At 45.6% G+C, this 22726-nt stretch overlaps 1 protein-coding gene across 1 annotated transcript in view; it reads left to right on the top strand.

Annotated features, from left to right (window-relative positions):
• Positions 1-1262: 1262 nt before the first annotated feature.
• The window catches only part of LOC146854280 (zinc finger CCCH-type antiviral protein 1-like), a 230261-nt gene continuing 208797 nt past the window's right edge, over positions 1263-22726 (top strand). The window contains exon 1 of the mRNA XM_085652057.1: positions 1263-1402. The gene's annotated coding sequence lies outside the window, so the exon portion shown is untranslated. The remainder of the gene's footprint in view (positions 1403-22726) is intronic.

Consider the following 22726-nt stretch of genomic DNA (forward strand, 5'->3'; position numbering starts at 1 on the left):
TTTAGGAGTCAGAAAATAAAATAAAAGGTTTCGTGTGAACATTCGGGGATTTAATTTAATTGATCTAGGCACATAGAGCCGAGCTCCGCTCTCTACTCACCTAATCAGTATGTCTTTCTTACCTCCCTGATTATCAGAGACATTCTATGTCAGCTTAATTTTGTGTAATTCACTTTCAGTTTGTGAATTTAAACAAAGTAAGTTGTAGGGAGGGCCACCTCTGTGGCAGAGCAACATATATTCTGGTTTTAAAAGCACCTGCTGCTGCATTCTTTGCCTCCAGCAATTTACAAGCACCAATAAACATAAATCCAGAGCTTTGTCTAGTAGAAGTTTTGATTCATCCTAAGGTATCACTGAGGGTTGACGTGCCTGCTGCAAAGAATGTGTACCATGCACATTACAAAGAGCATATCATGTAAATAAGTCAGAAGGTTTCTGCTTTTGTCAGAGCGATTCTATTGTTACTTGCAGTTTATAAATTAAAATCCTAACGAAGAACAGTGAACAATTGACTGGCTTTGAAGAGCTGCATTACATAGATACTCTCTCATAGATTCATTAAAACTAATGTAATGTATCTATGAGAGAGTAGTTATGGAGACTTGAGGGGCACTGTTGATGGGTTGTAGTGAGGGAATCCCTGATGGAGGAGGTCATTGGGGGGCGCCAACACACATTGTCGCACAGGGCGCCACCAGCGCTAAAGTCGGCCCTGCTCCAACAAATCCAGTCTTCAACTTTAACCTCCCCTGACTCCACTCTAAGACACTCCACTGACTTTTAGCCAACAACAGCCACACTGGTGTACAACATGGCAAAAACACATTGTAAAGGCCAGAACTATTGGCTTTGCCAGTGCGTGCTCTGAACAGGTGTCTGGATTAATACACAGCCACATCAGGGCTAATTCCAGGGTCTTCCTATCTTTGAAACCAAATAAAGTCCATTTCAGTGGCTGCACCCCAGCATCGTTCCATCTCTCCGGGGCTGACTGGCACAAGTGTCCATTTAAGGGATTTCTAGGAAGTACTTTCGCTGATCTCTGCTGTTTCATTGTAGCTCTTGCGGTGAAGGGATACGCAGAAGCCTCCGGGTGAAATGCAGCGTGAGATTTTCCCTGCAGCAGTTCACACACAGCGACATTGTATTGACAAAGTGAAATGTTGAAACTCGACGGTGCTTGCCTTTTTTCCAACGCCTGTTTCGCTTCTCCCTCTCCCCCGCCTCCCCCCGGTTTCGGTTTCGTTTCTCCAGCTGCTGACTGTAGGGCGGAGCTAGGAGGAATGAGTATCTCTCTCAGTGCTGAGGAGGAGCAGAACCGGGACAGGAGGAGAGAAGGCAAGGCACTGAAGAGAGGCGAGGGCCGCCGTGGCAGTGAATGGTCCCACACAACATTGAGGTAAGAGCCCACCGCAGCAAAGACCGGAAATGACTGCAGCAAAATGTAAACACCCGAGGAGTCAATGCCACACCGCACAAGAGGCTCATTTCCAAGGTTACACCGCTGGCAGCCTAGATCCAGGGGTGACTGGCATCTGGGGGCTTTAATGTGCTTACAGACACCTTTAAGTAATGAGGCATTCACTACGTTCGCTTCATAGTCCATCTACTTTTGAAGATTTTAACAAACAATTGTTTCTATTTCATATAATTTTGAAAGTTCTTAAAATGAATACACATGGGCTGTAACTCTGTGACAGACACCGTACAAACACCATACAAAACTTAAATGTTCACCCACAGCAGTTCATTGCACTAATCGTCCATTTAGAGAGAGCAAATGTTGCCCAGGCTACTCCACCTAGTAGTTCGAGTGCAGCCAGTAGCTCTCCACCAACCTATGAGTAGTTCTCCTGTGTCCAGCCAGCCAACTACATTTGGACTAGTTGAATTAATATATTTATACCAACATTGAAAAGTGTGTATTCGAGACGAAAGTGGGTGTATTTTGATAAATAATAAGCTGATGGTTGGGGAATAATGGCAACATTTTCAAAATATATTTACAGCTGATATTTGAGTGATAACTCATGCGGCATAGGGGAGCTATTACTTACACTTTTATACTTATTTTATTTAATTTTATTTTGAGAGTTTTATATAGCGCGAACAAGAACCTTGCGGGTATCAGAGCGCTTTTCAAGCCAGATGTCAAGGAGCAGATACAAATATAGTAGAGAATCTCTGATTGAGTCTAATACATAGAAGTAGCTACCACTAGAAAAAAACATATCCATTACAAGGTTATATACAAACTTTTTAGAAACATAATATCCCTGAGAATATAGTTCAAATGTTGTTGCGAGAGGTCCAAAATAAAGTGGTCACTAAAAATCCAGAAATAAAATATTTCACGTAAACTTAAACATGAGAATCGATTTCACTTCTTTTTTTAAAAAGGCAGTAGAGGGATTCTGTCTCGTTTCTGGGGCTAGGGCATTCCTGATCCTAGGGGCCATTCCTGAGAAGGATCGGTTATATGTTTTTTTGGCGAATCTTTGGGTTTCAAAAGAAGATTCTTGGAGCTCCTGGTGGATTTGTTACCACATGAGAGTGACAGTTTTTGTGATAGATATCTTGGGGTATTGTGGTGTAGGGCCTTGTGCGTCACACAAGCGATTTTTAGATGAATTCTCGCCTCGAATGGTAACCGATTGAGAACTCTAAGGTCCGGGGAGATATGAGAGTTTCTTTTGGAGCATGTGATTAGTCTAGCGGCTGTGTTGAGTGTGGCTCTTAGCGGGACTGTCGTTGATCTGGGAAGACCACAAAGGGCGACACATCCATATTCTACTCTTGGGATTACTAAGGCTTGCACAGCCTGTTTGATGTAATTTGCGGGCAAAAAGGGTTTCAGTTTTCTTAAGGTGTTTATTTGAAAATGTGCTCCTTTCGTAGAGGCACTGATATGTTTCTGCATGTTTAAGTTTCTGTCCAGCGTTATTCTCAGTGATTTTGCTGAATCGACAATGAGTAATTGACCTTTGAGTGCTGTTAGGTGATTCAGCCAGTCGTGAGTGATGGAAGAATGGTTGGGGGGAGTGATTAGGAGGAATTCAGTTTTGAGGGTGTTTAGTTTCAGATGGTCTTTGGTCAGCCAGGATTGAGTTTTTTCCAGCGTTGAATTGAGAGATTTGATGTCCTCAAGTGAATGGATCTTTATGTAGAGTTGAGTATCATCTGCATACATGTGATAGTGGACCTTAGATGTGCTGAGGAGTTCGGTATGTGGTTCCATATAGAGGTTGAAAAGAGTGGGTGAGAGGCATGATCCTTGCGGTACTCCTGGAGTTACTGGCACAGGATTGGATAAGGAATTGTTGGCCTTGAATCTTTGTGATCTGTTTTGGAGGAAGGAGGTGAACCAGGTAAGAACAGAGCCGGATAAACCCATTCTGTGTTTCAGGAGGTCTAGCAAGTTGTGGAGTTTGACTGTGTCAAAGGCAGAAGATAGGTCATGCAAGATTAGTAAACAAGTTTCGTTTTGGTCAAGGATTTTCAGTGCATCGTCTATTATGAGTGTCATGGCTGATTCTATACTGTGACCTGCCCGGAAGTGAAGTACTGGGGATTTTAGACCCAGCGGTGCAGGGGCACACACCCTATGACTTCTGGGTTCACCCTGTTCCGGACCTACAGAAACACAGAGTCTTCTGGGTGAAGTCAAAGAATCGTTTATTGGCTGCAGACCAATGACAGGTATCCTAGAAGTACAACAGCGTGTATGTTCTCAGGAGACTGCTGAAAATCATAGGAACGGACTTCTCCTTAAGTACAAAATATCATGCTCCAGGCACACATTCCTTGGTTTACGATATGGTCATATAAAGGCATACATTATAAACGAAAAAGCAGAGTCATGATGACCATCCCACATTCCAGTTCGGCCAGCCCACAATGATTTACACAGTAAGGTTCAGATCCCACGTTTGAAGTAAATAGACCCCCCAATAAACATGAGCATCTCCTGTTTTGGGAAACAAGTCATAAAGCAAGAACAAGCAGGTGTGGAAGAGATTAGCCGGGGGATTGTGTAGAATGAAAGGGTTTTATGACGGGTCAAACCCTGATGCTAATCACAGGTGGACGGAGGAAGGGGAGCTCGTGAGACCGGCTTGACCCGGGGCAGCAGAGCCAGCTGCCCAGGTCACAGAGAAGTCAGAGGGAAAGCCCATGTACTGTGAGGCCCGTATTAACTCCATCATAGCCTATGTGAGGGCAATGACAAGATGGCCACTGCTTCCAAAATGGAACCCGCGTAGTGGAGCAGAATAACGTGTACACAGTGCATTCATAGCTAGAACGATATATAAAGCACTCGTACATGCCGCATTTACCATTTGCGGTTCGCTAATACCAACATAGACAGGGGTAGGGCCCTGTCCCCTACGCGGTCCCGAATATTAAAGTACGACAGACCCTCCTTTTGCCCTTACATAGGCAATCACTATACTCATCTTAATCCGAGTCTAGGTCAATGTTCGCAAAGTCATGGATATGTTGCTGTAGCATCATCCTATTACTTAGCTCGTCTCTCGATACAGGTTTCCTTACACATAAGGTAGCACAGAGACCACATATCGCGGGAGCACACTGTATACACAGGCAGAGCAGGAAAAGAATGGCTAAGATCATTCCAATGACCATCAGAACTTTCCAACCCCAGGCAGATATCAATTCCCAGAACCACCCCACCAGTGACCAATCTCCCTTATCCACGTGTATGGCTTCAGATATTTTATGGAGTTTGGAGATGGCTTGATACACTGTTGGAGCATTATCTGGTATGAAAAGGCAGCAACTGGATTGGATGACCTTGCATACCCCACCGCGGTCTGCAAGAATAACGTCTAGAACCATGCGGTTCTGCAGAGTCATAAGGCGATCCGCTTGGAGCTCAGCTGTCAGATTACTAAGGGCACCAGCCGTTACATTGACAGTGGATTCAACCACACGAGTCAGCTGTCTCAGGTTCCTACTATTGACCATAGGTCCCCAAAACGGCAGGAAACCCAAGAAGAAGTCTCCTGCTTCCTGACCGGCAGTATCCTCCTTACTAATTACACCTCTCACAACTCTGGTCTTGTGATAGTCAGAGGCAGCAGTAAATGTCGGCGGTAGCAAGTTCGCAATATAACATGTGCCCGAGAAATCAGGGGGCAACCATGTATATGCTCGGTCATTGCAGATGAAATATGTGCCCTTGGCAGCTAAAAACGCAGGAGAAAACTGTGACGGGAAAGTGTACGTTTCAGTACAGTCACTTCTTCCCAGTTGAGCTCTAGGATTCTGACCATTACCCTGTAAGCAGAACCGACCCATGTGGGGTACGACCCAGATTGGAGATGAGATTTTCCGCTGTCTTTCACCCAGACTAATACTATACCCCGTCACGTTCCATCCTACATAAGGTCTCAACTCTTCTTTGGGAATAGATGAGTATGCATTAATATCCCTACTCATATCGGCAACTCCTTTCATCAAGGCCTTATTATTGGTGATAGGTCTGATGGAACGCGGTTGGCGAGGGGAGTATGTATCCAGAGCATAGAGAAACATGGTTTGGAATGCCCATGACGATCCATTGTAACTGTACGGCAGCACCAGGTAGGGAATACCCTTGTTAATGGTATGTGGCATTAACCCACACACCCCCAGCAATTGGTCGTATTCATTACCAGTTGGTGCTGGTGCAAGAGCTGGATAAACGAGTTATTTACGAACTCTGATCGTCTGGTCTGTTCGTGCTCAGGCAAAGGGTGAAAAGAGTGAGAGGAGGCAGTAGAAAGGAATATAGGCTGTTGAGTGGGTTCAATGGGCTTTTGAGCGGAGAAGAACACAAATCCTACAATAAACATCATTATGCTACACAGTGTAAAAAGGCACAAAAAGACAAAACATTTACTTTTTACAATTCTACACATCCTTGCGTTAAAGTTCATTTCCTCAATTGGTCTCTCCATCTTAAAAAACTCCATCCTCTACTCGGGCCGCTCGCGGTGGATGAGTTTCTTCTGCTAAGGAGTACGCCTGTCAGTCCTGGGAAACGCCCTAGACTAACCAGAACCGTCGACCTAGCGTCTTCGGCCTGTACCCCAAAGTCTTGGCACCGCGACCCTGCGGCAGAACCCGGATGGTGGTTCGAAAAACAAAAATCAAGAAAGTCCTTCAGATGGGAGAGCAAAGAATGTCAAAAGGAAAAAGTGAGGAAATCTTTATTTGTCCATGGGCCTAGGTCTCAAATTATAGCGGAGACGGCCAGGTGCTGTTTGGTCTTGAAACAAAAGTTCAGGCTCAGTGGTGTCCAGTCGACTCGATGGTGGCACAGCTTCCTGCAGAATGTTGTCACTCTCTTGGTCTGAAACTGTGCCTCTTAGGCGTGCATCACTGAATGGTGTGAAACGGAGTACAGTGTCTGTCTCAGAGTCGGTGATACCCTCTTTGACCCACCGGTCATATGGCAGAGGCAAAGGGACTACTTTGCAGTGAGTACCATGGATCCAGTGCTTCTTCCCTTTCACTCGCACTGCTGATCTTGTTGATAGAAGAACAAGATGAGGGCCAAGCCAGCGGGGCTCGTCGTTGCTCTTGCGCTGGAAGTTCCGCACTAGCACCCACGTACCAGGGTTGATAGGGTGTCCAGGAGGTTCAGAGGCTTGGGGAAGAGTATCATGTACCTGTTGGTGCAAAACACGCAGTTTAACAGTCAAATCATACAGGTAATCGAGCAGTACTGGATGCTCTATTTCGCTAAATTTCGCCGGTCTTGGCACGCCCCACACATTAGCCGGGCGGCCAAAGACGACCTCATAAGGGCTAAGTCCCACTCGTGAGTGTATGGTCATTCTGGTGGACAGGAGTGCTAGGGGCAGAGCGTCAGGCCATTTAAGACCGGTGCTCGCCTGAATTTTAGCCAGCTTGAGCTTTAAGGCTCCATTGTAGCGTTCTACTAATCCAGCTGATTGGGGGTGATTTGCAGCGTGGAACTTCTGCTGGATGCCTAAACCTTCACATACATTCTTCATCACTTTACCCACGAACTCACTTCCGTTATCACACCACACCATTCTTGGCATCCCAAACCTAGGGAAAAACTCCTTCACAAGGGCTTTGGCTGTGGATAGGGCAGTGTTATCTTTCAGAGGATAAGCCTCAATCCATTTTGAGAAAGCACAATCAACCACCAGTACATATTTCAGGTTGTTGCATCTTTCCATGTGAATAAAGTCCAGCTGCAAAACTTCGAATGGACATGATGGGGGTGCAAAGTGACCAGCCGGAGTTGGGGTTCCCCTACCAGGGTTGTACTTCAAGCATACTATGCAATTCTTGACCACGTTCTCTGCACACTTGGGAATCCCAGCATTCTGCCATACTGGAGCCAACAACTTGCATATACCTTTCGTACTGATATGTGCCATTCCATGTGCCATAGTAACTACTGGAAGCACATATGCATCAGGCAACAACCATCGCCTATGTTCTGTCAAATCAATCCAGCAACCATTCTCATCCAACTTACCCATACTCTCTCTCCACTTGCTTAACTCTTCCTCTGTGGCTTCAGCTTGAAGCGACTTCACACTCTCTATTGTGTTCTCACACATTCCCACATCACTAACCCATCTTGCGGGACCTGCAACATGCATTCTAGTCTTCACATTCTGTGCCGTTTCTCTCGCGGTCTCATCAGCAAACGCATTCCCACGTCCAACATCATCTGTGACTTTCCTGTGCGCACTGCATTTCATGATCGCAACTTGCAACGGTAGGGTCAGTGACTCAAGGAGATCATTCACCAACTTGCCATTCTGAATTTTAGCTCCATGCGACGTCAGGAACCCACGCTCCTTCCACAAACGCCCAAAATTATGAGCCACGCCAAAGGCGTACTGGCTATCTGTGTATATGTTCACTCTCATTCCTTCAGACAACACACATGCTCTCGTGAGGGCGATTAATTCTGCTGCTTGGGCCGAATTATGTGGCACTCGTGCAGTTTCCACGACTGTGTGTAAAGTCGTGATAGCATATGCAGCAGTCGTGTCACCATTAGGGAGCTTAAAACATGAACCATCTACCCATAAAGTGCCATCACACTCAGTCAGGGGAGTATCTTTGAGATCTACTCTCCCTTTCGTCTCTTCTTCTGTTCTGAACAGACAGTCATGTTGCTCAATCTCATCTGAGTCTGCTGGAATTGGCAACAATGTAGCTGGATTCAGCGTATTACATCTTTTTATGTGTATGTGATTAGCTAACAGTGTAAGTTCGTAGCCCGATAATCGTGCACTAGTCAAGTGTTGTGTCTTAGTTCTATTTAATAATGTATCTACAGCGTGTGGAACCATGACAATCAATGTGTTGTCCATTACCAAACCAGCCGATTGTCGGATAGACATCGCTGCAGCAGCTGTCGCTCTCAGACAGCTTGGCAATGCCCTCGCTACAGGGTCCAAGGTGGATGAAAAATATGCGCATGGGCGCGGTCTGTCGCCAAAAGGCTGTGTTAACACTGACAACGCACATCCATCTTTCTCGTGAACATACAATGTAAAAGGCTTACTGTAGTCGGGAGTACCCAACACAGGTGCTGAACATAATGCATTACGCAATTCCACAAAACTCTTCTGGCACTCTTCAGACCATGGGATAGGATTCGGTGTGTCTTTGCATGTTAAGGCTAACAAAGGTTTTGCCAGCAAGGAGAAACTAGGGATCCAATGCCTACAGTATGAGGTAATGCCCAAGAAAGCACGTACTTCTCTCTGTGTCTTTGGCACACTCAACTGTGCAATGGCTTGAATTCTCTCTGGGGTCAGTCTCCTTCCCTCCTTCGATAAGAGATGACCTAAGTAGGTCACTTCTTGTCGACAATATTGCAGCTTAGAGAGAGACACTTTGTGATGGAAAGCGGATAAATGGCGCAACAGTGACAATGTGGCTTCTTTGCAGATCTTTTCAGTATCCGCAGCGATCAGTAAATCGTCCACGTACTGAATCAGGATAGCGCCACTAGGTAAAACAAGTGCATCAAGCTGCGCTTTCAGAGCCTTACTATATATGGATGGACTCTCACAGTAGCCCTGGGGAGCGCGTTTGAAGCGGAAGCTTCGGCCTCCCAGACTGAAACCAAAAATATCTCTGCTCTCTTCTGCAATTGGGATACTAAAGAAAGCATTCTTTAAATCGATCACTGAAAACCATGCAGCAGAGGCGGGAATCATCGTTAACAAGGCAGTTATATCAGGGACAACCGGAAACTGTGGCACAACAATCTTATTAACCTCTCTAAGATCAATCACAAATCTGTAAACAGGTGGCTGCGAAGGATCCGTTCGTTTTAAGACAGGTAAAATCGGACTATTGCAAACGTTGACTCTTGTCTCTTCAATCACACCCTTATTAATCAGGTCGCCGACAATGTCTAACAATGCTTTCTGTCCTTCATTAGAGATCTTGTACTGGGGAATACGTGGCAGTCTGACATTACCCTTTAAAGTCACCACATATGGCGGTATCTCCAAGAGGCCCACATCATTGGGACCAGTAGCCCAAAGGGCATCCGGAAGGGACGACAATTCAGGTGGCATCGTGTTTTTAGACAAATACATTGGGGAAACCACTTTCCTGCCTAATGTAAGTTGTACTCCCGAAGGAGAACAATACAGTGTAGCGTGCAATCTTTTCAACAAATCTAATCCCAGCAAATTCTCACCACAACCTGTTGTCAGGATCAGGGGTGCTTTCAGCTCGCAAGGTCCAACAGAAAGTGACATGGGACTAGAAATCGGGTTCCTAACTGGGGCGCCAGAAAAACCTACTGAAACATTTATATCGCCAGACAAAGGTGCGCCAGGGAGTTTGGAATGCATAATTGAACGCTTTGCAGCACCAGTGTCTAGCAGAAAAGGCTCCGTTACATTTGCTGTAGTCACCTCAACATACGGTCCACTCTGATCCACTGGCACTGAAACAACTCCCTCTCTCTGGCTACGGCTGTCCTAGTAATCATTATTTTCTGCATCACCATCTTCTGCATAATAATCATTATTATAATACTGTGCCATATTACCAATCGCGTTAGCTTGCTGATCAAAGCTATTAATGGTATTCTGAGGCGGCAGAGGACGCGCATTTTGGGGAACACTTCCACGCCCTCTACCTCTAGGAGCTTGCTGACCACCTCTACCTCTTGCGCCATACATATTACCATTCCGCTGCATTAACTTAGGGCAACTATATTTAAAATGACCTTCCTCTTTGCAGTATGAACATTGGTTGGGACCTACCGGGACACGTGGTTGATAATACCCATTCATTTGCTGATTGTTTTGAAATTGTTGGGGTTGGTGATAGACACCTTGGGGTTGCCTATAATTATTCTGACCTCCACGTGGCGGATAGGCCTGCTGTAAAAGGACCTTTGTCTTCAGTTCCTTCGTTTTCTTCTCCGTTCTATCTTTCTCGTCTTTATCTCTATTTTCATAATACTGTGCAGTAGCCAGTATTTGCGCTGAAGAAGAAACAGCCCAAGAACTTTCTGAATCTTTTAACTTTTTACACAGGTCAGGAAGTAAATTCTGCACAAACTTATCCACAAACAGCCGTTGGCCACCCTCAGTACTCATATCTTGCCCACTGTGGTCAATAAACGTTTCTTCAAACCTAGTAAAGAAGTCTGACACTGTCTCATCTTTCTTCTGCTTGCATGCAGATAACTTATCCCAATTTACGCGCATCGCAGGCATTATTGTCTTCATATACGTGATGATTCTACCAGGCAATTCAGCTACCAAAGGTTCTGGTTTCGCACCACCAGTTTGTCTAGCGTCAGCAGCAATAATGTTAGTCCATGTATCCCCTAGTTCTGCATTGTGATCTACATTACGAATTGATCCCCATAGAGGCTGTGGAACAACATTACCAAACAACATGTCTATATCGGCCAGATTCATAATGCATGACCCTGCCGTCTGTGACAACTCTTTATAATAACCTGCTGGGTTTTTACGGGGATCAGGTAAGGACTGCTTAAGCGCTAACACCTCAGAGCGCTTCCATGGAACATGCACCCAAACACGCTGGAAATGCGCTGCCACAGCGGGATTACCACCGGCAGCTGCAACCGCTTCCTTCCATACCGGGGGAACTTCTCTCATAGGGTATTGTCGCGCTTTTACCTTTTTCCCCACAAGGACATCTTGTTCAAACAATGATTGTTGGCAATCATCATTCCTAAAGGACAATACAACCGCAACTGCTTTATCTACTCCACGGTCCACAATTATACCAGTTCCAAAATCGAACCTCACTCTACACAATTCCTGCGGGTTCGGATTTCTACCACTATCCTCCAATTCTTCACAGAGAATTTCGCACATTTTCTCAAACACATATCTCTGTTTAGGGGCATCCCATTGATGGAAAGTGTTAACAACTGATTCCACATCATACAGTGAAGGGAAAACGATCCATCTACGCGCCATGTGATCTATTACCTTTTTCTCATCGGGGTTAGGCAATTGGCTGCGCAACTGCTTACGCTGTACACCAGGAGTTGCACCAGATGACCCAAAGAGAGGAGACATTAATGTAGTAACCACATTAGCTAGGCGCTGTCGCGCTGAAGGAGAAGCTGAGGCGAGAACAGGGGGAAAAACAGAGGGAAGAAAAGAGGATGTAGAGACAGGTACTGGAGTGGTGGAAGGAAGAGTGTTAGGGGAGGCAGTTACTGGATTAGGCAAAGTCGCAGGAAGTGCGGGGGCAGTTGGAAGCACAACTGGCAGCACTTGAGAGGGCTGCGCTACAGGAATAGGAACTGGCTGCAAAGCAACTGGCGGTTGCGGCAAGGCTTGCAGTACATGCACTGGAGGCGGCATATTTACAAGCTGGGGAGGCGCCGTGGCAGTTTGAGCATACGGGGGTGGCGAACTCAACAAATGTGACATCAAAGGATCTTTCTCCTTTTCCTCTGACTCATCCTGCTTAGAATGTGGCAAAGCTGGGTAACATTTGTCAATCCCTAACTTACGCTGCCTGTGCAATTGCTCATTCATTTGCTCCTCTTCATTGTCTTTAAATTGTACAGCTGCTTGCATTACTGACATACCTCTCTCTCTCTTATTCTTTTTCGCTAACTTAATTTCCTTCTGTTTGGCTTCCTTTCGCCATAAGCGGAAAGAGTCAAACATCGCCGGCCGGGCTTTCTTCTTAAACAATTTAATTTCCAGATTATCTAAAATATCGGTATCAAAACTACCATTTTGGGGCCATTTTAAACCACCATCTTTCCTGGTGTAGTGGATCCACACTTCGTTATACGCAATGGGGCCTACGCCATGTTTTACATAGAGCTCATAAGTTGGAGTTCCAACCGGAGGAACCGGACATGATTCCTCTAGCTGGAAATCTTTTCCACAACCCAAACAGAATAATCTACCAAATAGTCCAGAACCAGGCATCTTTGCTCACTAGTCTAGATCCAAACGTCAAAGGATTATCGATTACGATAGTCTCGTGAATACACGAGTCCTCTGGTTTTGGCGTTTGCAAACTCCAAAGTACCCAATTCAAATGATCCCGAAGGATACCAAAACAAATGGGAGACGCTCCACTTATACTTAACTGAATATTGCTGATCGATGGCGTCACCAGAAGACTCTCTCGATTGTTCCGCTCTCTCAAACTCGTCAAGGGTCCAAAACAGGTCGATTAATCAGGGCAGCAGTCCTTCGTAGCCGTCGGGACGCGGAGAACCTCGCAGAAAAGACTTTCGGACCACGTCGACATGCAGGGGTCGATGAAGTGGCGGCCTTCCTCCGGAATTTCCACACGAAGCTCCTCACGAACCTCTGGCTTGGACTGGTACCGCTGAAATCGCCCCACGTTGGGCGCCAAACTGAAGTACTGGGGATTTTAGACCCAGCGGTGCAGGGGCACACACCCTATGACTTCTGGGTTCACCCTGTTCCGGACCTACAGAAACACAGAGTCTTCTGGGTGAAGTCAAAGAATCGTTTATTGGCTGCAGACCAATGACAGGTATCCTAGAAGTACAACAGCGTGTATGTTCTCAGGAGACTGCTGAAAATCATAGGAACGGACTTCTCCTTAAGTATAAAATATCATGCTCCAGGCACACATTCCTTGGTTTACGATATGGTCATATAAAGGCATACATTATAAACGAAAAAGCAAAGTCATGATGACCATCCCACATTCCAGTTCGGCCAGCCCACAATGATTTACACAGTAAGGTTCAGATCCCACGTTTGAAGTAAATAGACCCCCCAATAAACATGAGCATCTCCTGTTTTGGGAAACAAGTCATAAAGCAAGAACAAGCAGGTGTGGAAGAGATTAGCCGGGGGATTGTGTAGAATGAAAGGGTTTTATGACGGGTCAAACCCTGATGCTAATCACAGGTGGACGGAGGAAGGGGAGCTCGTGAGACCGGCTTGACCCGGGGCAGCAGAGCCAGCTGCCCAGGTCACAGAGAAGTCAGAGGGAAAGCCCATGTACTGTGAGGCCCGTATTAACTCCATCATAGCCTATGTGAGGGCAATGACAAGATGGCCACTGCTTCCAAAATGGAACCCGCGTAGTGGAGCAGAATAACGTGTACACAGTGCATTCATAGCTAGAACGATATATAAAGCACTCGTACATGCCGCATTTACCATTTGCGGTTCGCTAATACCAACATAGACAGGGGTAGGGCCCTGTCCCCTACGCGGTCCCGAATATTAAAGTACGACAGAAGCCAGATTGGTATTGGTTGAGGTGGTTGAAATGGACTATATGGTTCCCAACTATGTATGAACACATTTTTCGTGGAGTTTGACTAGAGTGGGGATGTTGGATATTGGGCAATAGTTGTTTAAGTCCAATGGGTCCGCCAATGGCTTCTTTAAGATAGGGTATACCTGTCCTTCTTTAAGGATATCTGGGATGGTTCCTTGACTGAGGGATGTGTTTATGATCTTATGGTCCACAGAGGTAGTACAAATGGTATTTAGTCTTTTGGATAGTTCGCGGGGAGAGGGTCTGTGAAGTGGTTGGAGGGATACAAGGCCATCAGAATTTTATATATGGATTCTTCACTGTAAAAGTTGAAAGAGGACCATGATGCGTTGTGTTTGAGGTCGAATTTTGAAGAACTGGAGGTTGGGGCTTGTGGTTTGGTAATTGGAGAGACTGTTTGAGTGTCCATGAGGGTTATTAAGTCGTTGACCAGGTCGTCTTTATGCTTTCCATCTACCTAGTAAAGAATGCGGCAAAATCCTCGCAATTGGGTCTTATGTCTGGACTATCCTGTTGGAGGGGGGGTGCATCCTTAGTTTGCGCTTTTATTAATTCGAATAGTTTTTTGGGTCGGTTCTTAGCTAGGTTTAATTGAGTGCTGAAGAAGTCCCCTTTAGATCTTCTGACCTTTCTAAAATAGGCATTTCTCGTTGTTCTTAGAGCCTTGAGGTGGTCGGTGAATGGGATAGATCTCCACCGTCGTTCGATTAATCTGAGGGATCTTCTGTCTTCATTTAACCTGCCATCATACCACGGTTTTGAGTCTTTTTTGGTGATTCTTTTCAGTTGAAGGGGAGCTACTTTGTCTAGAAACGTGTTCATGGAGTGGAAGTAGTGATTGGTCAGACTATGAACATCGGATGATCCTTCAGGGGGGAGCAAGCTGTTAGGGATTGAGCTTGAGAGTACGTTGGAACTGATATTTTTCATATCTCGCTTCCAAATTTTCATTCTCGTGGGTTGTGTAGCGGGTACTTTAGGTGATTCATTGATGTTGAATGTAATGATGTGGTGGTCAGACCAGTCACACGGGAGGATCGATTCTAGTACAGTAGAGTCAACTTTGGAGATTACCAGATCGAGGATTGCGCCTTTATCATGTGTGGGACTGGTGCAGATTTGGGTGAGGTTAAGGTCTGTGAGGAAAGCTTTGAGGCTATTGACCCCTGGGTCATTCAGATCATCCCAATGGAGATTGAAGTCACCCAGGAATATTTGAGTATTCTGGAGGTCAACATTTGTACCTAGAATATCCATCAGGTGTTCGATGAAGGTGAGGTTATCTCCTGGAGGGTGGTAGAATGTATGTAGTGAGCATATAGGCTTGTTATTACTAGTGTTATCTAGGTATAGGTATTCGCAGGAAGATAATAATGATGGGGAGTGGGATCAGTTCACTGTTAGATTACTTCGATGTATGCAAGTGACACCACCACCTGACCTGTCCATTCTGTCTAGTCTAGTAATGCTATAGTTTTTGGGGGTACCAGTATGTCTAGAATGGGCGTAGACGATTCATTTAGCCATGTTTCAGTCAAAATTAGTATGTCTGGTTCATTGGTAAGGATGAGGTCAGCTTTATCCGTTGCATGTCTTGATGCCGACCTGCAGTTTAGAAGTAAGCATTTTAGTTGTGATTTGATGGGACGCGCTTAGAGGTACGAGTCACTGTGGACATCAGCTCACGAAGCGCCTGGTAAAGGGCTTCCTGCTCATTTCACCATTTTTAAAATTGTTCACGAAGCGCCAGGTAAAGGGCCTCCTGCTCATTTCACTGTTTTTAAAACTGTTACTTGCTGATATGCTGATGTATGTTTATCACTCTACTTATGCTCACAAATCCCTCTAAAACTCACCACATCGCCGCATACCTTGATTTTTAAAATACCACACTGCACTCACTGCAATCACTTGGTCGCCAAGCATCTTCCTAGGTCCACCACGTATACTTCCGATTGTGTGGAGGGAATCACGACGCAGACCGGAAGTATTGCAGACTCCATTGAGGTGGTCAGTCTAGTTGTTCAGTTGGCTGCATAAATAGGGATGCTCGCCCAGACGCGCAACGGACGCGCGCAGCGGGCGCCTGCTGGCGCGCCGAAGGCGCACCTAAGGCAAGCCCGTCTGCGCCCATCCGCGCCTCGACCGGGCCCAGGGCCAGGAATCCTTACCTAAATAACCCAGTCATGCCCAAGAAGTACCTATCCTACTACAGCACCCAGCTAAAAAATATTGGCCACTCCACTAACACCCCCTCTGCCTTCACCTCCATTCCTGCACTTTAGAAACCAACACAACCTTCAGTTGTCCCGCATGCCCTTTTATGCTTAACGTTAATGACATCTATAAAATCTCAGGAGACACCCGGACCCGACAAATTCACTCCAAACAGGATGACATACATTTGGCACTTGTAAACTCACGCTCACTCCCCAAACACAAATATGAATTAGCAGACTTCCTAATCAACCATAACCTAGACATCTTATTTATAACGGAAACATGGGGAGACCCCTCGTCTGGCCCGGACTTCTGTACCGCAACCCCAGAAGGTTTTTGTGTAGTTAGACAGGACAGAAATAATAAGAAGGTGGGTGGTCTGGCTATAATGCATCGAGACAAACACTTGGTAAGGACAGAGACACTCCCTAGCACGACCTGTGAAGCTATAACATTCTCCATAAAAATCAACAACTCCCAAACCTTCAAAGGAACCCTCCTATACCGCCCCCCAGGCCCGTGAGCAGGGTTCCTCACCTCCCTGGGCAGCCTGCTGGAACCCGTAGCAGGGGAAGCGGACTTCACCATTCTAGGTGATTTTTATTCCCATCTAGAAAACCTTGACGATAAGGATACAGTAACCCTACTCACAGAGCTAGACACTATCAATCTCCGACAATTGGTTACCAGCCCCACACATAGAGCCGGTCACACGCTAGATGGGCTCTTTACAAATAATACCAATCTATCTATTATCAAAACTCTACCCCTGACCTGGACTGATCACTGGGCAGTGTCATTCAACATCCTGGCAAATAAAACCTCCTCCCCACTCATGCCTAGAAGGCCCACACAATTTAGAGCCTGGAGCCAAGTAGACCAGCAGCTCCTTAACTCTCAATTGTCAGTATCCAACTACGAGCCCACAGCCGATCCCACACTAGCCTCCTCCAAATAATCAGACTGGCTGAACAATGCCTTTAAAACACTGGTACCTATAAAAAATCTCTCTAAAAACAGAACCTCACCATCAGCACCTTGGTTTTCTGAAGCCCTCAGATTAGAAAAACAATGCTGTAGGAACCTCGATAGACACTGGCGCAGAGATTATAACACTTCCGACAAAGCGCGCTATAAAGATGCAATCCACCAATATAAACTTCATTTCATTGAACTTTATTTCGACTTCGTGAAGTCATAAAAGAGATACAACACAGATAAGTCCAGGACTAACACAATAATTAGCATTTTTTTAAAAGGAAAAATTACATCATCTAAGAGAATATTTTCCAAGAATAGGTACTTCAAATAATACAAATAAAATTTCATTTTGTCAGAAAAGTTCTTCTAATATTCCACACAGCAGCTAAATACTTGCTAACAGCAAATACAGTTAGCGGGGATAAATCTGACTTCAGCAATCGATAGGCATCAAAATGGTGCCTAAAACCCCAATTTCTGCAGACGGGAATAATCCACTTTTTCCTGGATTTCGCATAGGATGGACAGAAGAACAATACATGAGTTTCATTCTCCAGCTCATCAGTGCAAGCCGGACAATTTTTAGGAGTAGGTGGGTGCCAGCTACTAGTAAGGGCTCTGATAGGCAATGCATTATGTCTCCATTGGAGAAATAATTTCCTGAGGCCTATGGGGTTAATGTCATCCAGGACTGTCTCCAACTTATAATAGTCCTTCATTGTTAGGAAGGTAGTAGACATTAACCCTAGTGAATCATTTGCTAAAGAAGCAGTCAAATTGCGATCATAGTACAGAGTGACCAAGTCTTTACGGGATATCGTACTACAGGCCTCTAGTGGAATTTACATGCAACCTCTAGCAAACATAGTTCAGTCCTTTGGTGTGCGTATTGTCACCTACGCAGACGACACCCAACTGGTGGTCTCCTTGGACCACACTGAGGGGTCGTCCAACACCTTAGGTCGATGCCTAGAGGCCGTTGCTGAGTGGATGCATTCTTCCTGTCTGAAACTTAATGGAGAGAAGACAGAGATCATGCTATTAGGCAACCCTCCATCCTCCACACTGGCTTCCATTTGGCCTACATGTCTTGGCTCTCCCCCCCTCCCCAAACCCCAGATAAAGAGCCTTGGTGTCTGGCTTGCTAGTGCGCTAGACTTCTCGGTTCAAGCTAACAAAACTGCCTCCACCTGTGTAGGGCTAATGAAAATGCTTCGCAAAGTCCTTCCCCTACTTCTTTTTCAGGCCAGGAGAGTTATGATCCAGGCTCTGATCCTCTCCCCCCTTGATTACGGGAATGCTTTATACTTGGGTGCTCCCGCAACAGTGATCAATAGGCTCCAAGTTACCCAAAACTGTGCCGCCCGACTTTTGTTTAACATCCCCCGCTGGCAGTCAGCCAAGAAAGCTCTAAAGGAGCTGCACTGGCTTCCGATGGCTGCCAGAGCACAGTTTAAGGCCATGTGCATTGTGCACAAATCTTTTAATCAAATTGGCCCTGCCATTCTGTCTCCCTTTGTGGTGCCTCACGTCCCTTCTAGATCCCTCCGTTCCGGTTCACTGCACCTAGCAACTATAACAAAGGTCACAAAAGCTCGATGGGGTGGCCGTTCCTTCTCTCACACTGCTGCCAGACTTTGGAACTCCCTTCCCCAGGACATGAGACAGATCAACAATCGGCTGGCATTTAGGAAAGCCCTAAAAACGCATTTGTTCGCCAAAACGTGTTAATGCATCTTGGAGCCGTCATAGGACTCTGCTTAAAGCGCGACGAGGCCTCCGGGCAGTTACGCGCTATATAAATATAATTTTTCATTTCATTTCATTTCATTTCATTTCATTAATCCACAGGGCCGATAGACCCAAGCCAAATAATTCATTCTTAATGTATATTAACCATGGAGTTTTCCGCAAAGCTGTATGCTGGTAGAGTTCCAAAAATTCACTCCGGTAACACGAAAGTTCGGGGGTTACCCAAAGTCGCCTCCAGAAAGTTAGGGGCTTCACACCTAGTTCCTCCTTTACTGATCTTAATCCCAGATCAAGCCTAAGGGGGAGAAGTGGTGAGCTCGATGGTAGAGCAGTCAAGTTCCGTAGGAACTTGTTTTCTGTGGTAACAATTTCAGGGGCGCAATTATTGCCCCACAATTCACCGCCATATGTTACTGCCCCACGCGCCTGCATTTTGTAAATTTCAAGTGGCGAACCAATGGGATGAGTCAAAGATTTATTCCATAAATTTAAGATACCCCCCACCTTTTGTGTTAATTTTAGATTTGATTTTATCTGGTGATGAGACCATGTCAGGTTTTCATTCAGAGTTAGTCCCAGATACTCGAAGGTGTGAACTCTCTCCAGACTGATACCGTGAATAACCGGGTTGGGGCGGGTTGACCGGGGGGGGGGGGGGGGGGGGGGGGTTAAAGATCATGAATTTTGTTTTAGCTGTGTTGATCTCTAGCCCCCGATCAGTACAAAAAGAGACAAATCCATCCAAGACTCGTTGGACGCCCATGGGAGTCTTGGCGAGTAACAGGGTATCATCAGCAAACATAATAGCTGAGATTCCCGTACCTGCGAGTCTTGGAGCGTCTCTATTTGGCACCTGGTTCAGGTGAGAGATAAGTCCATTTACATAGAGGCAAAACAGGGTCGGTGCCAAGACACAACCCTGCCTTACCCCCCTTTCAACGGAAAAACTAGATGATAAGCCTCCATCACTCCCACATCTGACCTTTGCAAAATTATTAGTATGGAGACGCACTATGATCTGCAAAAGAGGTACTGGGATGCCTAATTCTCGCAACACAGACCAAAGTTTCGTGCGAGGGACCAAATCGAAGGCCGCACGCAGATCAACGGAAACTGTATAGAGGGAACCCCCCTCCACTTTGACTGTCTTCCAGAAGAGAATAATCAACCTAAAGATCTGATCAATTGTTGAGACGCTCTTTCTGAAGCCCGCCTGATAGTGACTCAGAATCTCAGATTCCTCCATCCAGTCCAAAAGACGGTCAAGGATTAGCCTTGAAAAGAGTTTCTGAGCGACATCTATCAAACTGATAGGCCTATAGTTACTAGGGAGCAGAGGCGACGCCTTTTTAAAAATAGGGACAACCTCTGCGCCCAACCAAGTATAGGGAACTGGCATACCCCCGGCAATTGCATTAAATATTGTTGTAAGGTAAGGTGCCCAAACTCTGGGTTCGTGTTTATACAAATCACCAGGAACCCCGTCCAACCCAGGTGCTTTACCCACAGGAAGCATAGATATGGCGCAATGAACCTCACTTAGGGCAAAGTTAACCTGCTCTAGACCAGCAGCATCACGCAGAACAGACTCAGAGATAGTGGAGTCAGGACAGGGATAATCCCCGCTATAAAGACTACTGAAATGTTCTTCCCAAATTTCAGGGGCAATATTTGGTTTGACTGCTGCTTCAGGCTCAGCTCTGCCAGTAGACACGGTCAGCCAAAATCTCCGCGAGTCTCTAGCCTGAAGAGCAGAAGTTAGCCTATCCCAATTTTCTGTAGCCCACTCAAGTTTGGCATGATGTATTATATTCCGGTAGATTTGTCTCTTATGTTGGATAACAGCCCTGCTAGCTTTCTTTTTTAGTGCATCCAACAAGTCACTCTTGGCCGAACTGCATGCCCTGTTATACCATTGGGACCGTCTGCAAGTCCTGTTCGTGCAGGGAACAATTGGGTTAAATATATCATCTAGGCTGGTGAATAATTCTTTGTTGACTTCAACCAGCTTTCCGTAAAAATCAGGGAAAGAGTACTGCTCCATAAGGGTAAGAACATCATTCAATGCTGGGCCTACCCTAGCGTATACTTGTGAAAGTTCCCCTTGATTTCTAGCCAATTTAGCCCATTTGACTCTACGTTTATTATTAGTCAAAATAGCTCTATTCGGTACCAAAGGTTTAGATGGTGGTAAGGAATCACCCGGGCACAGACCTAATAAAGAGACGTCCAATATCAGGGGATTATGATCACTCTCCCCCCTTGGCATCACCACAAAATCACATACTCTGTTCCACTCCTTACATTGGACGAAAATATAGTCGAGTCTAGCCTCCCTGCCCGGCTTGTTATACGTAGGCCTTGAGGGGTTGTCCGAGATTGTTCGGCCATTACAGGCCCTAATCGAGTGGGCCATCGTTAGTGAGGTAATTTGAACTGCCAGGGGGGCCCAGGGCTTAACCATTGGACCAACTACCCGAGGGATATGCCATATTTCATCCTCCTCATGGTTTATTTGATCGACCAGTCCCTGTAATGGTTCAAAATGGGAGTTAAAATCACCAGCTATAACAAGCATTATATCCTCGGGGATCTTATTTAAAACATTTGATAAAACGTCAATGACCCCAGATTCCATACATAAATTCACGGGTCTGGAATACACATTGATCACCACAAGCTTAATGCCTGTCCGCCAATCCAATGACAGGCAAAGAACATCCTCAGACCCAGTTTCTAGAATCGTAGCAGTACAACCCAAGTGGGTAGCAACCCAGATGGTTAAACCTCCTGAAGGACGACCTCTGCCTCCCCACGTGGCCGGAATAGAAAAAGAAGCAAACCCCAAACGGTGATATTCCTGCCTTGCCCATGTTTCTTGAAAACCGCATATATGGTGGAGGTCTATAAAAGAACCCCAAACAGGGCAGATGAGCTTATTGGCAAGACCAGCTATATTCCATGAAAGAATTTTACGTATAGCTAGAGGATTTGCAGTAGCATCAGATTTTTTATGCATGAGGGGTTCGCTAGAATTCATCAAAACGGTTGGGAGAGTATCAGGTAGGATGAAACAGGGAAACTGAGGGTCAGGAGAATACTCAGCCTCAGTGCGGGGGTTGGAAGTACCGTCCTCTTGGCTCAGTCAGTCAACCTCTTCAAGACAAGCATACCTATTGGTACACAAGTAATCACCTCTAATTGGCACATCAGAACGAATGTACCTCTGTCTTCCTCTAAATGAGCTGGATCCAACCCTAGTCCAATTTTCAGCATTCTCGGGCTGGGTCAGGATATTTGTTGGAGGGTAGAAGAAAGACAGTGGAAGAGATTTAATAGATGTAGCTCCATTATCGCCTAGCCAATTACAAATGTATGATGCGATCTGAGGGTTACTGAAGTTTACCAAAATACAATCCCCCTTTATTTTCTTAATGGTACTTCCTACCCATGGAACCCTTCTGACCATTATGACCTCTGAACTAATATTTGGGGGAAGAGGCCTATATGTGTTTAACCAACTGGTCACTTTATTTTTGAGAGAAGCATAGCTTTCTGAGACAGAATTGACCAGCTCTGGAACACCATTTAAGATTATAACATAGGGCGATGCTTCAGGAGGAAGTTTAATTACATCTTTCCATCTTGTACTGGCCACTTCTCTGTGTATACGTTCACCTGACTCCCTAGAAGATTCCCAAGCTTCTGTTTGGTTTAGTTTGGCTACACGAATGGGACTCTTTGACGAAATGGATAGTTGGCTTGGAGCAGGTAAAGGGATAAGAGTGGTAGGAAGAGAAGAGTTAGGTATAGCTGGTAGTGATCTAGATGGGAAAGATTCAGTTCTAGCAGAGACCGCGCTCTATAAATCTACTTTTCATTTCATTTCATTTCAGAGAGGTTTGTCGTGGCTATAAGTTTTGAAGGAAAAGGGAGTTGGGAGTCACCCGTGTTTAACACGGGT

This window comes from Triturus cristatus, chromosome 4_1 (assembly GCF_964204655.1).
Source record: "Triturus cristatus chromosome 4_1, aTriCri1.1, whole genome shotgun sequence".
Taxonomy (NCBI): Eukaryota; Metazoa; Chordata; class Amphibia; order Caudata; family Salamandridae; genus Triturus; species Triturus cristatus.